Here is a 23,069-nt window from a genome sequence, read left to right as displayed (position 1 = left end):
GTGAAACAATCACCCATCGTGCCTATTGTGGACAAGGAATGGAATGCTTGTACCACCCTGGAGAGAGCAGAGCTAGCCAGGCATGGGAGATCTGGTCTATCCAGGTTCAATCAGGCAAAGGTGAGTAAGTGTGGAAATAGGATCACTTAGGAAGAAACAACAAAGCATAACAAAATGCTTGGAACAAAAGACAAAGCTGGGAGCCACTTCAGGATTAAAATAGGTAGCACTGCTGTGACACAGGCTGACACAGAAAGGACAGACTAGTGACAGCTGCCGACAGGTGAGCAAATAGGTTCTGGGAAAATAGGAGTATAGTATTCCTTGAATCACAAGTCTTTGACCCACCGCACTGACCCACTTCAACCTCAATACTATCCTTTTTAGTGGTCCCAGTGTGCAAGGTCAGATACAATTGACTACCCTTCACTTAAGAAAAGATGGTATTTGCTCTAAAGTGCCCTCTCATAAGTGATAAGAACCTATACCCTTCAGTCATTTTCATGATAGAAATAGCTTAGAAATGTTAAGTAAATAGAATATCAAAAACTGTGCTAAACCACAGTAATTTCCAAAAGGCCACCATATAAGCTAGATGTTTGGTGATGCTGGGAGGGGTAAAACCCCTTCTTGGCTTTGCGAGCATGCATCTGTGTCCTGAATTATTGACAAAGTAAGTATCTGATGTTTTATGATTTGCAAGATAACCTTGTATGCACTAAGGTCCTCTGTTATGGCTTGTGACCCAGACTGGGGCTCTCTGGTCCAGAGGAGTGCACCAACCTTGTGTTACTTTCTACAAGTATCATGACTGTTAATTTGCCGGATTGATTTTGACTATGCAGTGGCAGCGCTGAATTATTAGCTGCAGGACCTGCCTTTTGTGTTGTATTTGCAGACAGCTGGTGACCCAATGGTCTTGCCTTTCTGTGCTGTTTTCAGCAGCAAGGTCCTTCCCAGCATCCTCGGTGTTGATACCATATATACGTAAGCAGCAGGTTGTACAAGGAGCCTTTTTGTCTTGGATGACTGTGGACATAGTTTAATCCATTTTGGGATCTCCACTGCAGAGATAATGTACTAAGGGGCCGATTAGGATGGAGGATTTTCCGCCTCCTCCGGGTCGGTGGAAGCCACCTCCGGCCCGGAGGAGGCGGAAAATCCTCTGCGGAGTCACCAAAGACCCACCGCCGCATTACGATGGCTGGTGGGTCTTGGTTTCTGTCCGCTGCTTTTCCGCCGCGGTCGGATTACAACTGCGGCGGAAAAGCTCTCATTTGGCTGACAGTGTCTATCAGACACCGCCCGCCGTGGAAAAGCATGTGTACTTTTGATTTAGGGGGCCCGTTGCGGGCCCCCAGGGTGTAGGCGGGTGGGGGGTGCACATGGGGGGTACCTATGGTACCCCCCAGTATTTACATGCACAAAGCGGCAGGCACCGCGCGGTGCCTGCCGCTTTGTGCATGTAAATGTAAAACATGCACTTTTAACATTGCGGCGGGTGCTGCTTGAAGCAGCACCCGCCGCAATGTTAAATATCCAGGATGTGACCGCCAGGGTGGCGGTCACATCCTAATTTGCATGGAGGGACCGCCGCAGCCCATGCGGACGGTCCCTCCACCTCTGGGATGGCGGACGGACGCAAGTCCGTCCGCCATCCTAATCGGCCCCATAGTTTTAGGTTGGAGGTAGCCTACTAGATGATTGATGTACATTGCTAACTTTCTGTGTAGCTAGACTTTGAGAGCACGGGAGATGGCGATTACTTTAAAAGTGCAGGAGCAGCCTTAATCTGCTCTTTGTTTCCTTTGGGTCTTTTCCCTATTAGGTTGGTAGGTGTTGTGGTAGAACTAAGGACAGTGGCCTCTTTAGAAGTGTAGGGATAGCCTTTTGCCATGTTCTGCTTTTTATGGCTTTAAGCCCATGTGGTTGGTGGGTGGTATGCGAGGAGTGCAGACAGGAGTATCTTTAGAAGTGCAGGAATAGCCTTTTACCAGCAAAGAGCCCCTTCGCGGGTGCACGTTGGGCATTGCAGCGCCGGCCCTACGAGGAGCAAAACACCCTATGATGAAGCATGACATCCTTCGGGGTGTGTGAGGGCAACTCATAAAAGACCTGAACTCTCCTTGACTCTCCTTCACTTGAGGAACTGCACATTCCTTCATTTTCTGCAGTTCCTATAATGGTATTTCCGTACTTGTGTAGTATTGTGATGTTTAGATTAAAGTACCTTTTCATATCTAAGATAACAAAAACAACTGGCTGGATGGTTGCTATATTTAAAGCTATATTGTGTATTCATGAGTCTCTAAAACCCCTGACCACCCCCCTGAATAAGTTGTGGGTTGTTGAACGCGCTACCCTGAGAGGGAAGTGCTAAAGTGGTGTACTTGATGCCCAGGTTTCGGGATTAAAAGAAGGACAACCCGGGGATATCAGAGGCAAACAAAATCAAGCACCTGGAGTGGGGCCCAGTAACTCTGTGTGGTCCAGGACTCCTAACCAGATCTAACATTTAATGGTGTCGGAGTGACAAATGCATTTGTGTAATCTACAAAATTCTGTGAGTCTGATCTCAAGTAGAATGCCAAAAAAATAGGACTTGATCTTTGAGAACAGCTGGTTGTATGTCTTATAAATTGTATCACATAAGTTTTCTACCACTCGTTGATAGGTGACCATAAAAGTGTTCCTTACATCATTGTAAGGGGAAAATGTTGATTCACTGCTACCATATTACATATTCATCAACATTTCTGTTAATTGAGAGCACTGATTTTTCACAGGGGCTTTTGCTCTTACTGGATTGGTTTCGCTATCATATAACATAGTTGATACATCTTAAACAACACCATACTGTCTTTAGGCTTTGTGAGACACTTGGGCACTCACATCTCCAATGCTGCAATCACATTCTCCAGAGTGATTCCTGAATCTGTACCTTCACTTGACAAACCATGTGGTAGGAAAACATTTGATTTTTTTTGTTGTACATGGAAGTGAAAAGGCATCTCTGAAATAACCCACTCTTTTGTATTGGAACACTTAATGAGGGTATTGGGCTTGGGTTGACGAACACGATGAAAGGGCACCAGTCCGTCTCAAAATGTGTTTTTTGATGAATGGACTGAGCACCCTGACTTTATATATATATATATATATATATATTCACTGAAACAACCATAGGTTTCAGGAGTTATATAGTTAGGAATTCGTTTTTAAAAAACCTTTGAAATTCACTCAAAAAACTATAAGTTTTAGTGGTGTTATAGTTAGCTGGACATTTTACTCATACAAAACCAATGAAATTGCTCCTATATAGTTAGTTGTACTAACTATATTTCGCGCACCCGCAATCCACTGCTGATGATGTCACATATTAGATCATTCATGACATGGTCAGTGACATCAATGATGACATCTCAAATGACATCACTGATGACATCACTGATGACATCATCCAGTGAATGTGGTTTGCTTCGTTATTTAAATATGCATTATATATATAGCAATTTACATTGAAGAATGAGTGGATATATATAAATAAATATTTGGATGGAGGATTTAGTAGCACTGTAATTGACGGTTTACTTGACCAATTTATAATGTCTCACTATATATAGTGGATAGTGACTAAACTGTGTGAATATCTGTATCACTTTGTCAGTTGTTGTGTAAACTGATTCTACAGTTGGTTACTAGCTATGTGAAAGTCTATATTAGTTATTGATTAGTTAACTGAGTATTTGTATGGGAGTGTGAAAGTGTGTGTGGTTCGGTGGGGGGTGTGTGACTGTCCAAAGATGTGTGAATAGTTGATTCAGTAGATATATGAAGTTAAAACTACATGTTCTAACAGTTTGGGTGAGGGAATCTCTTTATGGGTGTGGTGATGAGCAAATATATTTCTCAAAGGTACAGGTCCAACAAACTAGAAAAATAAAAGGCAGTGTATGTGTCAGTTGTTGTATATAAATAGGTATACATAAGACACAATGATTGTGTGAGTGACTATATGGATAACTGTATACTTGTAATAATGATTTTATAATTCACTAAGTATGACTTACTATCTAAATGAATAGAAGAAGTGGTGTTTGTATAAGTTTTTTGCTAAGTAAATATGTAAGTATGATCCATTGTTTGCATAAGTGAGTAGGATGACTTCATATGTGAATAGGATGCGTGCTGTTGTTTAATGTCGATATAGATGTATAAGTATTTTTGATAGTGTTCTATTATTCATTGACAGCATGTATGAGTGAATCCATAGGTAAGTGATTAGATGTGTGTATACATCTATGAATCACTGAGTGGATTTTTAGATACTTGTATTGCTGTGACAATGGATTTAAATATGATACTCTGTATTTTACAAACAGTGATGAAAAATTGTAATAGTGTATGAAAAGGTGTATGTGATTGTCACGTGGATGATGTCATCAGTGATGTCATCAGTGATGTCATTTGAGATGTTATCAGTGATGTCACTGACCATGTCATGAATGATCTAATATGTGACATCATCAGCAGTGGATTGCGGGTGCGCGAAATATAGTTAGTACAACTAACTATATAGGATGGTTTTGTATGAGTAAAATGTCCAGCTAACTATAACACCACTAAAACTTATAGTTTTTTGAGTGAATTTCAAAGGTTTTTTAAAAACTAATTCCTAACTATATAACTCCTGAAACCTATGTTTTTTCAGTGAATTTCAAAGGTTTTTTTAAATGCTAATTCCTAACTATATAAGGCCTGAAACCTATGGTTTTTTCAGTGAATTTCAAAGGTTTTTTAAATGCTGATTCCTAACTATATAAGGCCTGAAAGCTATGGTTTTTTCAGTGAATTTCAAAGGTTTTTTAAATGCTAATTCCTAACTATATAAGGCCTGAAACCTATGTTTTTTTCAGTGAATTTCAAAGGTTTTTTAAATGCTAATTCCTAACTATATAAGGCCTGAAACCTATGGTTTTTTCAGTGTTTTTTTTTTAAATTGATTGGTTAACTGGCTTATTAAGTGTATCTTAGTGAATACATATATTAGCGAGTAATGTTTAAATATTTAAATATATGCATGAGTGATGTAATATGTGACGTCATCAGCAGTGCATTGCAGACGTGCAAGTTATAGTGAGTCCAACTAACTATAACGTGGGAATTTCAATGGTTTTATGCGAGTAAAATTTCCAGCTAACTATAACTGGTGTGAAACCTATGGTTTTTTCAGTGAATTTCAAAGGTTTTTTAAATGCTAATTCCTAACTATAACTGGTGTGTAACCTATGGTTTTTTCAGTGAATATATATATATATATATAAAATTTCTATGGCAAAATGAAACCCCTCATTGTGTTCCTTTTCAAATTAAATGTATTAAGTGTTACCACTTTATTCCATCAAGATGACTTCAGGTGTGCCATACTTTTGTCATAAGTAAGACTGTTAGCGTTCTAGTTGTTCTTTAGAACACTCTGGGACATTCTGTCATTGGGCTATAGTTGGGCTACATCTGGCTGATATTTGGGCTACATTTGGGCTCTTTTGTCTCTGGTGGCCATCTTGGGAGACTGCATATCAGAATTTTTTTAATGAAATATAAGAGGATTTGAGAAGTCACTCAAAATGTGCCCTAATTTTTCTTTCTTCAGCACTAATCATAATTTCTATGGCAAAATGAACCTCCTCATTTTGTTCCTTTGCAAATTAAATGTTTTAAGTGTTAACACTTTATTCCAATCAAGATGACTTCGGGTCTGCCTTACTTTTGTCATAAGTAAGACTGTTAGCGCTCTAGTCGTTCTTTAGAACACTCTGGGACATTCTGTCATTGGGCTATAGTTGGGCTACATCTGGCTGATATTTGGGCTACATTTGTTTTTTTTGTCTCTGGTGGCCATCTTTGGGCTACATTGGGCTACATTTGGGCTCTAACATATATATAGCCCAATGTAGCCCAATATATATTTTTTCAAAGTAAATTTTCGTAAAAACCACTGGAGCACATATCTTGAGACATAGCAAAGGCACATCGGGCTACCAGTCCCTACAATTTTGCCAAGTTTGGTGGAAAACCATTCAGCCGTTCGGGCTAAAAGTGAGTCCAACCGCCCTATGGAAATTAACATGGGGAAAACACGTTTTGGGACCCCCCTTTTATCTCGGCCCCCGCTTGACGAATCCCCCCCAAACTTTCAGGGAAGGAGCGGAGCGCCGCGAGGCAAAGTTAAGGAAAATTTCAGGAAGATTCCTCAACCGGCGCCAAAGTTATTCCCAATAGAATGTTGCGATTTCCCTATGGAAAACAATCCTAACTATATATACCTACTGGCTATCGCCAGTAGGTAATATATATATATATATATATATATATATATATATATATATATATATATATATATATATCCACACAAAAAAGGTTGCCTCAATGTAAGGACGCCTCCAAACTGCTGCATGCTAAAAAACCTTTAATGTAAAACCGGCATTTCAGCTCCATAAATTAAAAGTCATTTTCTTACGCGTTTCAGAGCGCAAGGGCTCCTTCCTCAGAGAGTGACACTGGATACAACTGCAATGTTCAAACAGCACCTCTCACTGCATGCAAGCAATTTATTTCTCCCAGTGCACCTAGCAGGTGCGTTTCCGGTCAAAGCATGCTGGTGCTTGTAGTATGATAAATCCCAAGTGGGTTCAGTTCAATTCCGTGCCTTGACTTCATTCAGCCCCAGTGGGCTGTGGAAAAGAATCTCCGGTTTCCTTTTCTAAAACACAGCTGTTCCTGAAGTTTGCAAAGTTCAAAACCTCTTCGGCCCCCTTTAGAGTTCAGAGGGTGTGGCGCCCTTCACGGCCAGGCTGCCGTGCAATTATCCACACAAAAAAGGTTGCCCCAATGTAAGGACGCCTCCAAACTGCTGCATGCTAAAAAACCTTTAATGTAAAACCGGCATTTCAGCTCCATAAATTAAAAGTAATTTTCTTACGCGTTTCAGAGCGCAAGGGCTCCTTCCTCAGAGAGTGACACTGGATACAACTGCAATGTTCAAACAGCACCTCTCACTGCATGCAAGCAATTTATTTCTCCCAGTGCACCTAGCAGGTGCGTTTCCGGTCAAAGCATGCTGGTGCTTGTAGTATGATAAATCCCAAGTGGGTTCAGTTCAATTCCGTGCCGTGTCTTCATTCAGCCCCAGTGGGCTGTGGAAAAGAATCTCCGGTTTCCTTTTCTAAAACACAGCTGTTCCTGAAGTTTGCAAAGTTCAAAACCTCTTCGGCCCCCTTTAGAGTTCAGAGGGTGTGGCGCCCTTCACGGCCAGGCTGCCGTGCAATTATCCACACAAAAAAGGTTGCCCCAATGTAAGGACGCCTCCAAACTGCTGCATGCTAAAAAACCTTTAATGTACAACCGGCATTTCAGCTCCATAAATTATAAGTCATTTTCTTACGCGTTTCAGAGCGCAAGGGCTCCTTCCTCAGAGAGTGACACTGGATACAACTGCAATGTTCAAACAGCACCTCTCACTGCATGCAAGCAATTTATTTCTCCCAGTGCACCTAGCAGGTGCGTTTCCGGTCAAAGCATGCTGGTGCTTGTAGTATGATAAATCCCAAGTGGGTTCAGTTCAATTCCGTGCCTTGACTTCATTCAGCCCCAGTGGGCTGTGGAAAAGAATCTCCGGTTTCCTTTTCTAAAACACAGCTGTTCCTGAAGTTTGCAAAGTTCAAAACCTCTTCGGCCCCCTTTAGAGTATATATATATATTCAAGCTCAATCCCTCCCGGTCCCGGGTGGGAAATAAAGACTGCACACATGGGAATCTTCAATTCATAAAGCAACTTTACTCGCACAGACGCGTTTCGGAAGCCACGCGTCCTTCCTCAATGTTGTTACTTCGCAACGCGCGCCGAGGCGCCATTTTATTTCATTTCAAATGCACACACCGGTTAGTATGGGACATAGAGAGAGGACAGGCACGTGAGCGCCATGTTGCTAGTACATGTGAATAAACAATAACATAGCACTTGATAAATGTTATCACCACAATGTTTCTATGGCAGTTTTAAGGTTGGAACGAACATTTGTGAATTAAAAACAACGTTCCTTTCAATACGATCTCGCCGTGGATCGGCATATGAACTCTCTTATGTTATTGCGCAAAGGCAGGGGATAAAATCTCGCCGTGGATCGGCCTATGGCAACCACCCAGGTTGCCTATACAGTCCCCGAAGCCCAATGCAATGAAAATGTCCCAAAGACACCCTGTGTTGTTCTTTGCACAAATAAAGTTACATAGTACTATATAGTTAACAAAATCCTGCAAAATCCGATCCCAAAAAAAACTTTCCTTAATTAATCATTACATTCATTTGGTAGATTAATCTAATCAATCTGTCCAATGCTAGAGCATCATCATTTGAGGTAGGAAGTTCATAGCAAATAACAAAATCATTTTGGGTTTTCATCTGTATTCATGCATATATGTTAACCTATTCAAGATTGGTGGCTACACTCTATTACTAATTCATTGTCGCTCAACTGCCTACGTGTACTGGACCAAAAGTACCCCTTTTCAACAAGAGTTCCAACTGATCCGAATGAACTGGTTGAGGGGAGGGAAGAACAAACCCCCGGAAAACGAAGGAAAACCAGAAGAGGTGGTCGGAAAAGCAAGGGGAAGAGGGAAAGCGGTGGTTGCGGAGGCTCCAGCGCGCAAAGCGAGGGGCAAAAGGGGAGCGAGATGGTAGGATCTGAGGGACATATAGATCATCTTACCATCATCAACTTATCTGCAAGAACTCTTTCGTCCGAAGAAGAATCAGTACTCAAACTGGGATTAACCTTCTGCCCTAACAACAATCTCGAGTACACCCAGACCAGAATCGATCTATTTCAGTTCATTAGAAGGCTCCGTCTACACAAGTACTTTAAAACTAAACCAACTTCAGATGAAGCGAAAATGATCCGATCTCGTTTTAAAGACACAGATCTCCTGAAGGTCAGTGATCTGATATCCCTGGAACTGCTGGAAGAACTACGACATGAAAGTGCGGCAGCGGTGATGTCAACACCGACAGAAGCCTTGACTCAGAGATTGAGGGCAGTCGAGGTGGAACAGGAGGCTCCGAATAGTGGTCTTAAACTCAAATCGAAGTTTGTACCTCCAACACAAACGGATATGATAGACACTTTTTCGGAACTGGTGATCAAGGATCTAAGGAACATGCGCATGCATAAAAAAACATCTGGACGAAGAAACAATCTGACCGAAAGACAACGGACAGCATTGAAAACATTGGCCGCGGATACTTCCATAGTCTGCAAACCCTCAGACAAGGGTGGTAACGTGGTCATATTGTCACGGGAGGAGTACATCCAGGAAGCCATGCGCCAATTGCAAGACGAGACCTGCTATGAACTAACCACCAAACAATGATACCGATCAAGTATTGATGAGTTACACGAATTACTTAAAAAATGGCGTGATAAACAGATGCTTGAGACTGAAGAATACTTTTTTCTTAAAACAACACATCCAATTACCCCCACCTTCTATTACTTACCCAAAGTACATAAGAGGATGGACAAGCCACCGGGGCGCCCTATTATTTCATCTATGGGCAGCCTCACCGAGAATCTCTTTAAATTCTTAGACCATTTTTTGTTTGAAATGGTTTTGGGACTAAAATCATACATTCGTGACACTGCCGATTTCATTGAAAAAATCGAATCTATTGACTGGCACCCAGGGTATTGCCTATTGACACTTGATATCACGAGCCTCTACACGAGCATTGAGCATGCACAAGGGATGAAGGCGATTGATTACTTTTTAGGGAAGAGATCTTTGAAATACACCAAACACAATAGCATGCTGATGGAGTTAATTGCATTCTGTCTCCATAATAACATATTTTTGTTTCAGGATGTCCTATTTAGACAGCTCTCCGGCACAGCCATGGGTTCCTGCTTCGCCCCCAGCTACGCGAATTTATTCGTCGGCTGGTGGGAGGAGCAGGAGGCCTGGACCCCGGGGAAGGAGAAATGGTCTAACTCTATCGTCTCATGGTATCGTTACATCGACGATCTTTGCATAGTGTGGAATGGCTCGGTTGAAACAGCTCAACAATACATTGCAGTGTTGAATGAGAATGACTGTAACCTGATCTTCACTGGCCAGGTTAGCACGAGTGAGGCAGTGTACCTGGATTTAAAAGTGGGGGTAACAGATAAGATCAAAACCTCCCTTTATAGAAAATCTACGGCAGGGAATAGCACGCTACATGCGTCAAGCAATCATCCCCAAAAACTTATCAAAAGCATACCCTATGGCGAGCTATTAAGGCTGAAGCGCAATTGTTCAACCAATGAAGATTTTGAGCTTGCTGCAAAGGAGAGTAATGAGAGATTTGAGGCCAGGGGGTACAGTAAAAAATTGCTACAGAACCCTCTAGAAAGGGTTAGGATACCATCGAGAAACACCCTCTTCATTAAAAAGTTCAAACCCACGACTGACACAGGGAAATTCAGAATGATCACCCCCTACTCCCAAGATTGCCAACAACTCAGAGCCATTTTGAAGAGACACTGGCACATTCTGAAAAGTGATATCATAGGGAGTGATGTGCCCAACAATCCCCTAATCACTTTTAAAAGGGCGCGGTCATTACGGGACAGTCTGGTACATAGCCACATGTCTCCCGCTCCCACGAAAACAGGAAAGTTGAAAGATGCCAAGGGCTTCTTCCCTTGTGGACGCTGCAAGGCTTGTGCCAGTAGCAAAATGGTTTACACATATGAGATCACAGGGTGCAGACAGAAAAAGAAAATCAATCAGTTCCTAACCTGCACCACGCCATACTCAGTCTACTGCCTAAAATGCCCATGTGGGCTCAAGTACATAGGGAGCACCATCAACCCTGTTAAATTGCGTATCCTGGAGCATATGCGGGCAATAGCCAACAGAGACTTCACATATCCTGTCGCGAGACACTTCTCTATTAAACATAACAGCAACAGAAGTCTCTTGCAATATTACTGCTTGGACGCAATTCCCGAAAATATCAGGGGAGAGGATAAACTACAAAAACTCCGTAGACTGGAATCCCGACATATTATAGATTGTCAGACTAAGGCCCCTGGGGGATTAAACTGTGGAGAGGAGCTAACAGTACACGTAGGCAGTTGAGCGACAATGAATTAGTAATAGAGTGTAGCCACCAATCTTGAATAGGTTAACATATATGCATGAATACAGATGAAAACCCAAAATGATTGTGTTATTTGCTATGAACTTCCTACCTCAAATGATGATGCTCTAGCATTGGACAGATTGATTAGATTAATCTACCAAATGAATGTAATGATTAATTAAGGAAAGTTTTTTTTTAGATCGGATTTTGCAGGAATTTGTTAACTATATAGTAATATGTAACTGTATTTGTGCAAAGAACAACACAGGGTGTCTTTGGGACATTTTCATTGCATTGGGCTTCGGGGACTGTATAGGCAACCTGGGTGGTTGCCATAGGCCGATCCACGGCGAGATTGTATCCCTTGCCTTTGCGCAATAACATAAGAGAGTTCATATGCCGATCCACGCCGAGATCGTATTGAAAGGAACGTTGTTTTTAATTCACAAATGTTCGTTCCAACCTTAAAACTGCCATAGAAACATTGTGGTGATAACATTTATCAAGTGCTATGTTATTGTTTATTCACATGTACTAGCAACATGGCGCTCACGTGCCTGTCCTCTCTCTATGTCCCATACTAACCGGTGTGTGCATTTGAAATGAAATAAAATGGCGCCTCGGCGCGCGTTGCGAAGTAACAACATTGAGGAAGGAAGCGTGGCTTCCGAAACGCGTCTGTGCGAGTAAAGTTGCTTTTTGAATTGAAGATTCCCGTGTGTGCAGTCTTTATTTCCCACCCGGGACCGGGAGGGATTGAGCTTGAATATAGAGAGCGCGAGGCTCCGACGCACTTGGACTGCACCCGCCGAAAAGAGTGCCGCGTACCTTGGGGCAGAGAGCGAGGAGATATATATATATATATATATATATATACATTCATTCAGCTGCTTTAAGAAAGCAAAAAAAGATGCCTCATAAGGTCACAGGTGAGGTAACAGAGTGAGTCTTCTCCTCAATGTATAAGTCCAAGTCTTTAGCTTTGGATATAACTTCTACTGCATCTTCAAGTAATTCAGAATTTTAAGTGCCAAGAATTGGTTTTATACAAGGTCTGAGTGTTCAACGTCATCATTACTGCGGCATGATCAGAAATAATTAAAGGTTCAATCGAGGCATCACACACTGAGTGTAAGAGGACGTTATGTTTAGATAGTAAATGCACAAGTAACTTACGAAGAAAGTAAAGTAATTTACATCAGGGTTAATTAAAGTAGCCACCATACATCATTGAGTTTATGTTTAGTACAAAGATTCCGCTTGGCTTTTCGCAATTTGGGTGGTTTAAATTTAGAGGATGCGTATCTGTCAAGTTTTGCATCTATCCATAATTTCAAGTTAGCCCCACAAATGATAGATGCGATCTGTGGGAGGAGCACTAGTTTTGAGTTTAAAGATGTGCAGAATTGAGGATTATCTGCATTAAGGGCATAAATATTTAACATATAAAGTTCACCTTCACCCTTTTTCGGTGTAGTTAACAGCCAGCAACCCTCATTATCTTGCTCAGATGGGCTAATTTCTAGGCAAGATTTTTTTTTAAATAAGAGTAATGACTCTGTTTCTTTTGCCTACCGCTCCTGAGCAAGCCTTGTTCTCCACCCAGTTGGATCTCATAGCCAATGCATCTCCATCAGTAACTCTGGTCTCCTGCAGGAGGATGATGTCCCGCTTAAGTTTTTGCAGTGTTCTTTACTTTTCCTCCTTTTTAGTGGGTGATTCAGGTCTTTTACGTTAAGTGATGCAACCTTAATAGACATCATGGATCCCCAAGCCCACCACAGCTCCTGCTAAATGAGTAGCCTGTTCAGTGGCAGTAATGAACATTGGACAATACGGAACACAGCAAAACAATAATATGATGATAACATAAAAACTCTGCAGCAGAAATCAGAGATTAATATTTGTACAAGTGAAAGCTTATACACATGTGATAGCACATTAAACATGTGATAGCCGATACCCCTGCACACATGCAGTAATACGTACTAACTTAGCAAGGACATTATTGAACCAAGCCCACAGCAAGCCAAGAAATGTGGAAGATATTGTTCTTTTAAAGTGTTGTTGACAGGATTATGGTTCCTCCCTCAACAAGTCAATGATGCGTTATAAGTTAATTAGTTTGTGCAATTATGCGAAGTATCGCAGAGTAGGGAAACCCAAAAGGGTAGGAGGGTAAGTAGAGTCTTATGAGAAAACTAAACTACCATAACGGAATAAGCCCTGGATCACTTTGAGAGCAGTGACGAGGTAATAGCCCATGCGGTCACAAAAAGGTAAGAGTGCATGTTATGCAGTTTGCATCGTAGTTGGTAGCTCAGCTGCAAAGGGAAGCCCAAAAGGCAGCGTTGTAGATCACAGTATATAAGAAACATATGTGGACAAGTTAGGACGAGATAAGGGACAGCATACTCATGAATATGTGTTGAAAAATGTCTAAGTGATTAGTTCGAGTATGGAAGTAATAGATTTTTAAGTGTACATGCCAGACTCTTTTTTGTTTTTGAGACAGATTTAGAAACCGGATGCCTCAAAAAACACCATTGTTTGGCCTTTGTATAAAATTCTGATATAGTGTGTCTTGCAAAGTCTTGAGAGACAGAGATTTTGACAACATTCCATATTATAGATGTATGTTTCTTCATATGAGTAAGGATTAGTTCAGAATGTTGATGTCTCAGGGGCTTCAAGATCATTGGTCTGGGTGATGAGATATTTTTAGATGTAAAAGATGGCATATGATTTGCCCTCTCTATCTCAGAGCCCCTTCCTTGGCAGCTTAATGTTTAGTGTTCTGGTTTTTCCATTTTTCTAAAAAAGCCGTTGTGGAGCACACTGAAACCCTCTACTCCTTCTGGGAGGCCAAAAATGTGAAGATTGCTTCCTTTATTACATCCTCAACATCCGTAATTTCGTGTTTAAGGGACATAATTCGTTTCTTTGAGCTTTTGATCAATTTGGCAGGAAGACTGCTGTTGTCTTCCAGGGAGCTGGTCCTGCACAACCATGGATGCACCGTATTTACAGTACGGTGCACCATGGTGCAAGGTTTTTTGGTGCATTGCTGGAGTTGGTGTGAAAACCAATGCAACTCCAGCAATGCGTCAAAATACAGAGGAGATGCGTCAGTTTTAAGTGATGCATCGTGTGGAGACCAATATAATAGAGCATGAAAGGGTGGAAAACCCATCTTGCGGTTTATTACATTGGTATTGTATGTTATGCATACAAGCGGGCAGAGTGTACTTATGTGTACCACTATGCCCACATTTATGCTTGACATAAGACAATAAAGTGGCAAAATGTGACATTTAGTCTTACCTACTTTATGTATGCACTTACCTGTTAAGGAGGACTTCATTTCCATCGTAGTAACTCACTTCAGCTGATCAACTTCCACTGCACCAGCCAATGTGTTATTCCTATGCCTAGGTTTGGCAAGCGTAGGGATTGTGACGCATTGGCAGCGCAGCAGCAGGCTGCATGAAAAAAATAAAATGGTAAATACCACTGCGTTATTTTCAAGGTAGGTGTTTCTGATGGAATTCCTGCCTTGCAAAAATTAAAATCCCAGGCGGCGTAGGGGATTTTCACACAGTTGAAAACCGATGCAACCTGTAAAAAAAGTGACGCTTCTGCATCCATGTAAAGATGGAGTAGATCCACAGCCGCCTGTGCTTAAAAAAAGTGATGCAATGGTGGCGCAAGGCGACTCAAGGGTCTTGTAAATAAGCCCCTTTTCTTTAAGCTCCTTTGTTTACCCTTTACTTGACTCTGTGGGGCTCATTTACAAGCCCCTTGCGCCACAGGTATGTTATTTTCTGTGATGCACCAGCGGCACTTTTTGCTGCCCCAAGACATGTAAAGCCACCCTGCATGGTGTTGCTATGGCTATACCCACGCAACACCCATGGCTTCTGTGACATTCCCAAATTTACAACCTTTCGTAAACCTGGGAATGCGTCAGAATGCTACACCTCATCAGGGGAGGTTTACGGGGGCGCAACAAGGAGGAATGTTTTCATTTCTCCTTGTTTTTTCATTTTTCCAAGCGTGCTGCATTCTGTAGCACACATAGAAAGAGGAAATCACCTCTCATCATTATTTTTGTCCAGGAAGGTGTCCCTTCCTGCACATAAACAATACCCCCCTCCGCAAATCAGGCGCATGGCAGATAATTGTGCGCCAGCGAGAGGAGAGCACAGGATCCATCATATTGTTGTAGATATGAGGCTGTGCTTTGAAAGTTTCAGTGGAGCGTTGCAAAATGGTTTGGGGCACCATGCTGAGTCGCTTGCTCGTAAATAAGGCCCTGTATGCGAACAGCCGAAAACACATAATAGCATGATCCCTAGAGGCAGAGTAATCGGTCCAGAGGTCGGACGTGCCTCACAGGGTATTCTTATGTGTTGGGGTCAGGGCTTTGAGTGGGCCAGGTCTCACTGGTGCTGAGCACCGGCAGTTTTTTAAAGGGGCCTCAAAACGGGTCTCTATTGGGCTCTTGTTTTGAGGGGGGCTCAGGCGGTCTGCTTTTTCCAGACTGCAGTGACAGCAGGCATATCGATGTGCGCGTGCTCACACCGCTCACTAGTGGAGAAGTTATGGCATGCTGTCTTGCCAGGTGAGCTTTGTAGGGGAAGGGAAATCCTTTAAAGAGAGTCCTTTTCTTTCTGGATTTCCCTTCTCTTTTTGAAACTCAGGAGCAGCAACATTGTTGTGGCGTCACCAGGGCTTTAAGTGGAAGCTTTTTCAATATTATATACAACCCATAGTTGCTGCTTATTTATCTTATGCAACTAACAACCATTGTCAAAGCCTATAGTCCCGTTGTAGGTAGGATGCTACTGGTTGTATAATATATCTGTATGTAATGACAGAAACAGCAAACTACAAGTTGGGCTGCACACCATGCTAAGCACATATTTTTAGCTTATGTATTTGTAAGCCATGCCCTTAATTACATTGGCCATGCCCCTTTGAGAGACCCCCAGTTTTTTCATCCCACTTAAAGACCTGGTTGGGGCGGCAGCGTGGCAGGAAAAGTTCTAATAAGGCTGTGGGCTAAGAACTCGCACCACTTAACTGCTTTGGAATGTGTCTACACAACCGGCTGCCCCAACTACACAAGTTAGTGCGTGAACAGACACGTTCAAAGGATCCACCCTAGTGAGGATGATTAGTTCTGGGGGTGGAGGTGTGCCCAAGATACTTAGATATATATGGCACAAGCATAGTTTTATTGAGTTGAGAAACAGTTTACCGCTTGGTAGGCATAGGTCTGTCGAAGCGCAGCACCATTTTCATACCGCGCCAGTTCCTCAATGCACAAAGCATTCAGCGCCATACAGTGAGTTCATAGGCTTGCTGTTCTGAAAGTTACATGCACTGCCACTTGTTTGATTCCCCAGTGTATTTGGGATTTGAGGGGGACATTATTGCCGTACACACTGGGAGAAGTGAAGTAGAGAGCAAAGGGTTCTGTAGCGTGCATCTTGCAGCCTAGTGCAGACTGCTAGGGAGACATGCATGCACACCAGTATTAGTCTCACCCGAAGGTCACGTGCCATCTGGGCCCATTTATTTAAGCCCTCAGACCGAGCCCGGTCACAATGGGTGCTGTGGGGATACATTGTTGTGGAGCAGCTGGATGGCTCTCTGTTTCCCTCTTTTCCTTTGGATGTGTGCTAACAACTGGGGAAAGAAAAATAGAAGAAGAAGATAAAAAACAAAAGAAAGAACGATACAAGGAGACATCTGAGAGAGGAACATTGTCTGTGATCACCAGCATGACGTCTGCTGGTGCAAGGATCGCTCAACTCAAGAAGTCTTTCAGTCTTCGGCTGGGCACTGGATTCGGTCGTAGCAGATACCATTGACTCCGTGGACTTTCCCCGGTGGAGCTGCCTGTTGTATTCTCAGGACACCCCACGGACGCCTCTTGTGAGACTCGTTTATCTTGGTTGCTTCTGGGTGTACTGGACTCTGATTGTAGCGTGGGTGACACAGAACTTTGGTCTCCATCAGGAGGGGTCATTACATGATCGTGCACAGGCTCTTCGGCTTCCTCTCGAGCTGAGCCATCGAGGGTTGGGCTACTGGTCAGTTCTTTAAACCAGGACACATTCCTCCCCACAGTGTGTCTGCCTTGTTGGGCCATGATCATGGTGCCATCCATTCGAGTTAAAGTATATACCTCTGGCTCATATGGCATACAAAATTTCCAGCTGGGGTGACTGTCTTTGAGGCCTACCTCGGACCTTACCCGCAGTGTCAGGACTCTTGCAGTGCGACTTTTGGTCACTTTTGCGTTGGTCGCCCGCCGTTTCTGTTGGACCCTTTCGACATCCAGGCAGGGCGGCGCCCACGCGGGGTCCTCTGGGATTAGGTCCCTCAGCAAAAGTTTGAGCAGGAGCGAGGCAGGGACACACCCGGTCATGGAGTGGAGCGTTTGCCGGTACACGAGTAGGAACTGATGCAAGCATACTTCAGGCTCTTGGCGCTGGTCCACTCTGATCCTGAGGACTCTTTTGAGCGTCCTCATGAATCGTTCCACCTCACTGTTGGCTTGAGGCCATTGAGGGGTGATTTGGCGTTGTCTGACAGCTCTTCACGCCAGGAAGTCGTGGAAGTCATGACCCTGGAAACTTGGCACGTTGTCTGACTTGACTTCTTCCGGAAGCCCAAACATGGCAAACGTCTTCTCCAAGGCTGGTTGGACGAGCCTTAACACCGTGGACAGTGCCAGCTCGACAATGGGGAACTTAGAGAATGAGTCCAGGATTACCAGGGTGTGCCGCCCATCCGGGAAGCTCCCGATGTCGATACTAATCTCCGTCCAGGGTGTGAGGCAGGGTTCTTCCGTCTGTACAGGCGCCTGAGTGGAGACGACACCTGTGATGGTGCACGGGTGACAGTACTTGACCTCTTCGCCCACCATTTTGTCCATGTTGGGGAACCACACCTTCATACGCAATCTTACCTTCGTTTTGGCGGTCCCTTGATGGGGGAGCATGACCATTCGCTGGTATAGGCCTTTTGGGACAACAATTTTTTGCCCCCGTAGCACCAATCCTGACCCGCTGACACTTAGTTTGTGCCGTACTCTCCAGATTTGGCATCAGGAATTCTGTTCTTCTGCTGTGAGCAGGTTGGCTACATCGGGAAACCGATGCCACTGCCCCTTCTCCAGGGCCTCCTTCACCCTTCCCAGTGTGTCATCCACGTCGGTGGCACCCTGAAGATCTTACTTTGTCACGGCCACAGGGCAGGCGTTGGCCTCGACCATGTTCACGAAGTGCTTCGCCGTCCCTTTGGGAGTGGTGTCTGAACAGGAAGTCAGCTGGGTTGCCCTCCCCTGGTCTTTAGAGCAGCTGAAACGAGTAAGCCTGCAGCTGGATCGCACACCTCTCTATTCTTGGGGGTGTTGGGCGTGATGATCCATTAAATAGTGGCAGGAGGGGTTTGTGATTCATTATCACTCGGAATGGATGACTGCAGAGGTATAGGTGGAAGTGTTGCATGCCCACCTTATAGCCAAAGCCTCACGCTCTATTTGTGCGTATCGTGTTTCTGTCTGGGATACCGCCCGACCGGCGTAGGCGGTGGGAACGCAGACTCCCACGGTGTCGTCTTGTATAAGGACCGCTCGAGCCCTATGGGACTGGTGTCCACCACGAGCTCCGTTTTCCTCTTGGGGTGAAAGTCTGCCATGGTTGTCTGGTCCAGAAGAGCCTTCTTGATGTTCTGGAATGCTGATTCTTCTCTGGGACTTCACTCCCAGGCGTGCCCGTCTTGTCAGCTGGTGCAGGGGTTCGAGATCGTGGCCAGGTTCGGTATAAACGTCCCGCAGTATGTCACCATCCCGAGGAAGCAACTCAGGCAACTAATGAGAGTAAGGGTATGAAAGTATAAGTACAGGAACCCAGATCTTAATTAATAATGAAAACTGTTTATTAATATCAAAATGAGAGATGAAAAAATCATGATCAGTGTACATTTCATTTTTTTTAAATTACATCTATATGAGATATGATAAAACAATCCTAATTACTCAGTCACACTCCAACATTCATTCTTCTGCTATTTATTTATATAGTTCAGTAGTTTATGTGCAAAAACAAGTGTAATCAATGTTCTTATTCAAGTATTACATGAGAAGTATCTTCTGCTATGTATACAAAGACAAAAGTTAATACAATGTTCGAATTCCAGTGATAAGTATCCAGTCACCATGGCTTCCTGATGAAGGCTGTTTAGTCCAAACACGCGTTGGTTCATAACAAACAAGCCATGATGCACATGAAAATGTTCAAGTTCTACAAGCCACGATGCACATGATAATTTAGGGCCAGATGTAGGTGACTTCAATTTACCGACACATAAATACCGAATTTTACCGATTCTGTATTTATGAATCGGTAAATATGAAGGAGGGAGATGTAGGAAATTTCTAAAATTGAATTACCGAATCGGTAACATTCGGTATTTACCGATTCGGTAAATACCGAATCGGTATTTCCCATTGCCCATAGGAATCAATGGGAAATACCGAATCGGTATTTACCGATTCGGTAAATACCGAATCGGTATTTCCCATTGATTCCTATGGGCTGTGAAGCCCATAGGAATCAATGGGAAATACCTAATCGGTATTTACCGATTCGGTAAATACCGAATCGGTATTTCCCATTGATTCCTATGGGCTGTGAAGCCCATAGGAATCAATGGGAAATACCGAATCGGTATTTACCGATTCGGTAAATACCGAATGTTGCAAGGGTGCAGGGGGTGTCACTTTGAAACCCTCTAGCAGCCCAAGTAAAGGCATGTGTGACATGTGGCACACATACATGCCCTAAGGGCATGTCTGTGTGTCACATTGCACAGTCTGCATGCACAGATGTGCATGCACACCTGGATTCGGTATTTTACCACACAATAGGATTGTGTGGTAAAATACCGACTCTTAAGGGCCTGTGGCACTCTCAGGAGTGTCACCTACATTTGGATTTACCGAATCGGTAAAATTACCGATTCGGTATTTTACAGAATCGGTAAATTTACCGAATCTGTAAATTTACCGATTCTGTAAAATAATGGCCCCTACATCTGAAAACCCAAATACCGGTCGGGCCGTTACCGACCGGTATTAGGGCTCCTACATCTGGCCCTATGTCTCCACCCAACGCACCCAATTGTTACGAGCCATCAGGAATTAGAATGTTCAGCCCTTATGAATTTTGACCATTAATGAAATGACCTGCTATTGGCTATAAGAATACTTATCACTGGAATTGGAACATTGTATTAACTTTTGTCTATGTATACATAGAAGAAGATACTTCTTATGTAATACTTGAATAAGAGTATTGATTAGGCTCATTTTTGCACATAAACTACTGAACTAGATAAATAAATAGCAGAAGGATGAATGTTGGAGTGTGACTGAGTAAATAGGTTTGTTTTATCATATCTCAGATAGAAATTTAAAAAAAATGAATTTATTGACATGTTATTCATGAAATGTGCACTGATCATGATTCTTTTCATCTCTCTTTTTGATATTAAACAGTATTTATTATTAATTGTGATCTGGGTTCCTGTACTTATACTTTCATGCCCTTATTCTCATTAGTTGGCTGAGTAGTTCTTTATACAATTGTTGTTAATGCCCTGACTTACAAAGGTACCCCCTTTTGTACACTTTTTACCATCCAGAAGAAGCTCCTGATTTCAGTGGGATTCTCTGGGACTGGAGTGTTCCTGATGGCCTCTGCTTTGTGTGGGTCGACGCGGAGTCTATCTCGCGAGAATACATATCCGGAAAAGTCTATTGGCCCTTGTTAGAAGGTGCATTTCCTTCTGTGTTTAGGGAAAGCCCGCAGTCAATCTTTGTAGGGTCGCTCTCAGCTGGAAGTGATGTTATTCCTGGCCCTTTGAGTATATTAAAATGCCATCACTCAGATTTATCACTCCGACCAGGCCTGAGAGGGTTTCCTTGAAGACGTTTTGAAACACCTCTGCGTTGGAGGACACACCAAAGCTGAGCCTGGTATACCGTCGGAGGCCGACATGCATGGAGTACGAAGTTATGTAGCGGCTTTCTGCCACCAACGCTAACTGGTGGTATCCAGAGTTCAAATCCAGCTTGGGGAACCATTGCACCCCATTGAGGTCAGCCACAATGTCCTCCATCGTTGGGGTCACTTGTAGAGACCTGATAAGGAAGCCTAATGCCCACACATAGTCAAATGGCGCCAGGTTGTTTCGGCTTTGGTGCGACTAGCAGCAGGGACACCCATGGGGTGGGTCCCGACACCTTTCGATGACTTCTAAGTCTTCCAGGTCAAGCAGCTCTTTTTCCACAAGGGGCCGGAGATGAAAAGGAATGCGCTGGTGTGGGAGCACTCTGGGATGGATTGCTTTGTCTATGTGCAGTTTCACTTGGTGTCCCTTCAGTTTGCCCAGGCCTTGAAAGAGATGTGGGGATCCACTCAAAATGTCTCCAGCATGTGTTCCATGAACCTGCTTGGCAGAGAACACCAACTACAGGTCTTCCGTGGTGTGAGCAGAATGATCAGAGTTTGAGACATCAACCTCAATCACTCCACATAGTGGTATGGGTTCAGTACCTCCATAGGTGTAAATCTTGGCCGAACTGGGTGTAAGGGGTGGTTTGGGTGACAGTCTTTCGTATTGGTCGGAGTCCATTACATTTACTGACACAGCCGTATCTATCAGTGCGTTCATAGAGGGCTCGTTGACTTGTACATTGCACATCGGAGGGCCTTCCTGCAAACGAGATGAAAAAAGTGTTGTTGGCATATTCATAGTAGGCGGTGGCACTTTGTTCTTTTGGTGTTTCTGTGGTGTCAACCTCTTCGAGTGTTAACGGCCGTAGGGCGTCCTCTGGATGCGCCTCTTCAAAGCGTCCCCCTCCACTTCGGCAGACGCTGGCGTATTTTTAGCAGGTCTGTCATCTAGCTGGGCATTGGTCTTGCACTTTGTGGTTGAACCCGCAATGTCCACACTTCCCACCCATGTGGCTCGCTCTTGTCCAGATCTGGGTCACTTTTGCACTACCTCCACTGCCTCTTCCTTGACGTGGACCATTTTCTGCGTCAGAGTGGCTGGAGTGTTGAAAACTTGCACAGCCTCCATCTCTTCCGCCCACTTGCTGACAAATTGTGAGAGCGGGCTAGAATGAGAATCTCATCCAGGGATATTCCGGGTTGGCGAAGCATCTGGTACCTCAGCGCGACGGACTGCATCACTGGATAATCTGCGCCCTGACTTCCTCTGTCTGGTCGATGTTTGTGATATGTGTGCCAACTTCCTCTGCCGATCGTAGAACATGTCTACCGTTTCCACCTCAGTTTGCCAGGCCTGTAGAGTGGAGTGATGGCCGCGTCATACTCATGGGCTGCCCCAGTGTCCGGCAGCATCTCGAACAGCTCATAAAGTTCGTCGCCCCAAAATGCATCAACAGGGAGCGTTTTACCATCCCTTCTGTCTCTCTGGTCCCTGTAAAATAATGGTTGAGGCGACCTACGCAGAGCTTCCATCTGGGCGCGGCCGTGGCGGGGTGGGCGAGCTGGCTAAATGGGGGGATTGGTGTCACTGACGTGTGTGAGTATGGTGTTGTTAGCGCATGTGCCTGTGGCTGTGGTGGTGGTGGGTCTCCCATGGTGCTCAGAAATGTGTCCCTTCCTGCGGTGGGTGTGACGATGTGTGGAGTGCGTGAAGTGCTGCCCCTGGAAAGATGAGCCTGCTCTCTTCCTGTGTCAGATTTCTTCTGCCTTATGGGCCTGTGGCACTCCTCCCCTGGGCCTTGAGACTCACCTGTTGGTTGTTGGGGTTGTGCTTCATGCTAGTGCTC

At 43.9% G+C, this 23,069-nt stretch overlaps 1 protein-coding gene across 1 annotated transcript in view; it reads left to right on the top strand.

The window, feature by feature from the left end:
• Nucleotides 1-23,069, top strand: part of SMPDL3A (sphingomyelin phosphodiesterase acid like 3A) — a 328,355-nt gene that overhangs the window by 144,003 nt on the left and 161,283 nt on the right. The gene's annotated exons all lie outside the window — the stretch shown is intronic.

This window comes from Lissotriton helveticus, chromosome 6, assembly GCF_964261635.1.
Source record: "Lissotriton helveticus chromosome 6, aLisHel1.1, whole genome shotgun sequence".
NCBI classification, from domain to species: Eukaryota; Metazoa; Chordata; class Amphibia; order Caudata; family Salamandridae; genus Lissotriton; species Lissotriton helveticus.
The sequence above is the reverse complement of the archived record's forward strand: the minus strand, read 5'-3'. Positions and strand labels throughout refer to the sequence as shown.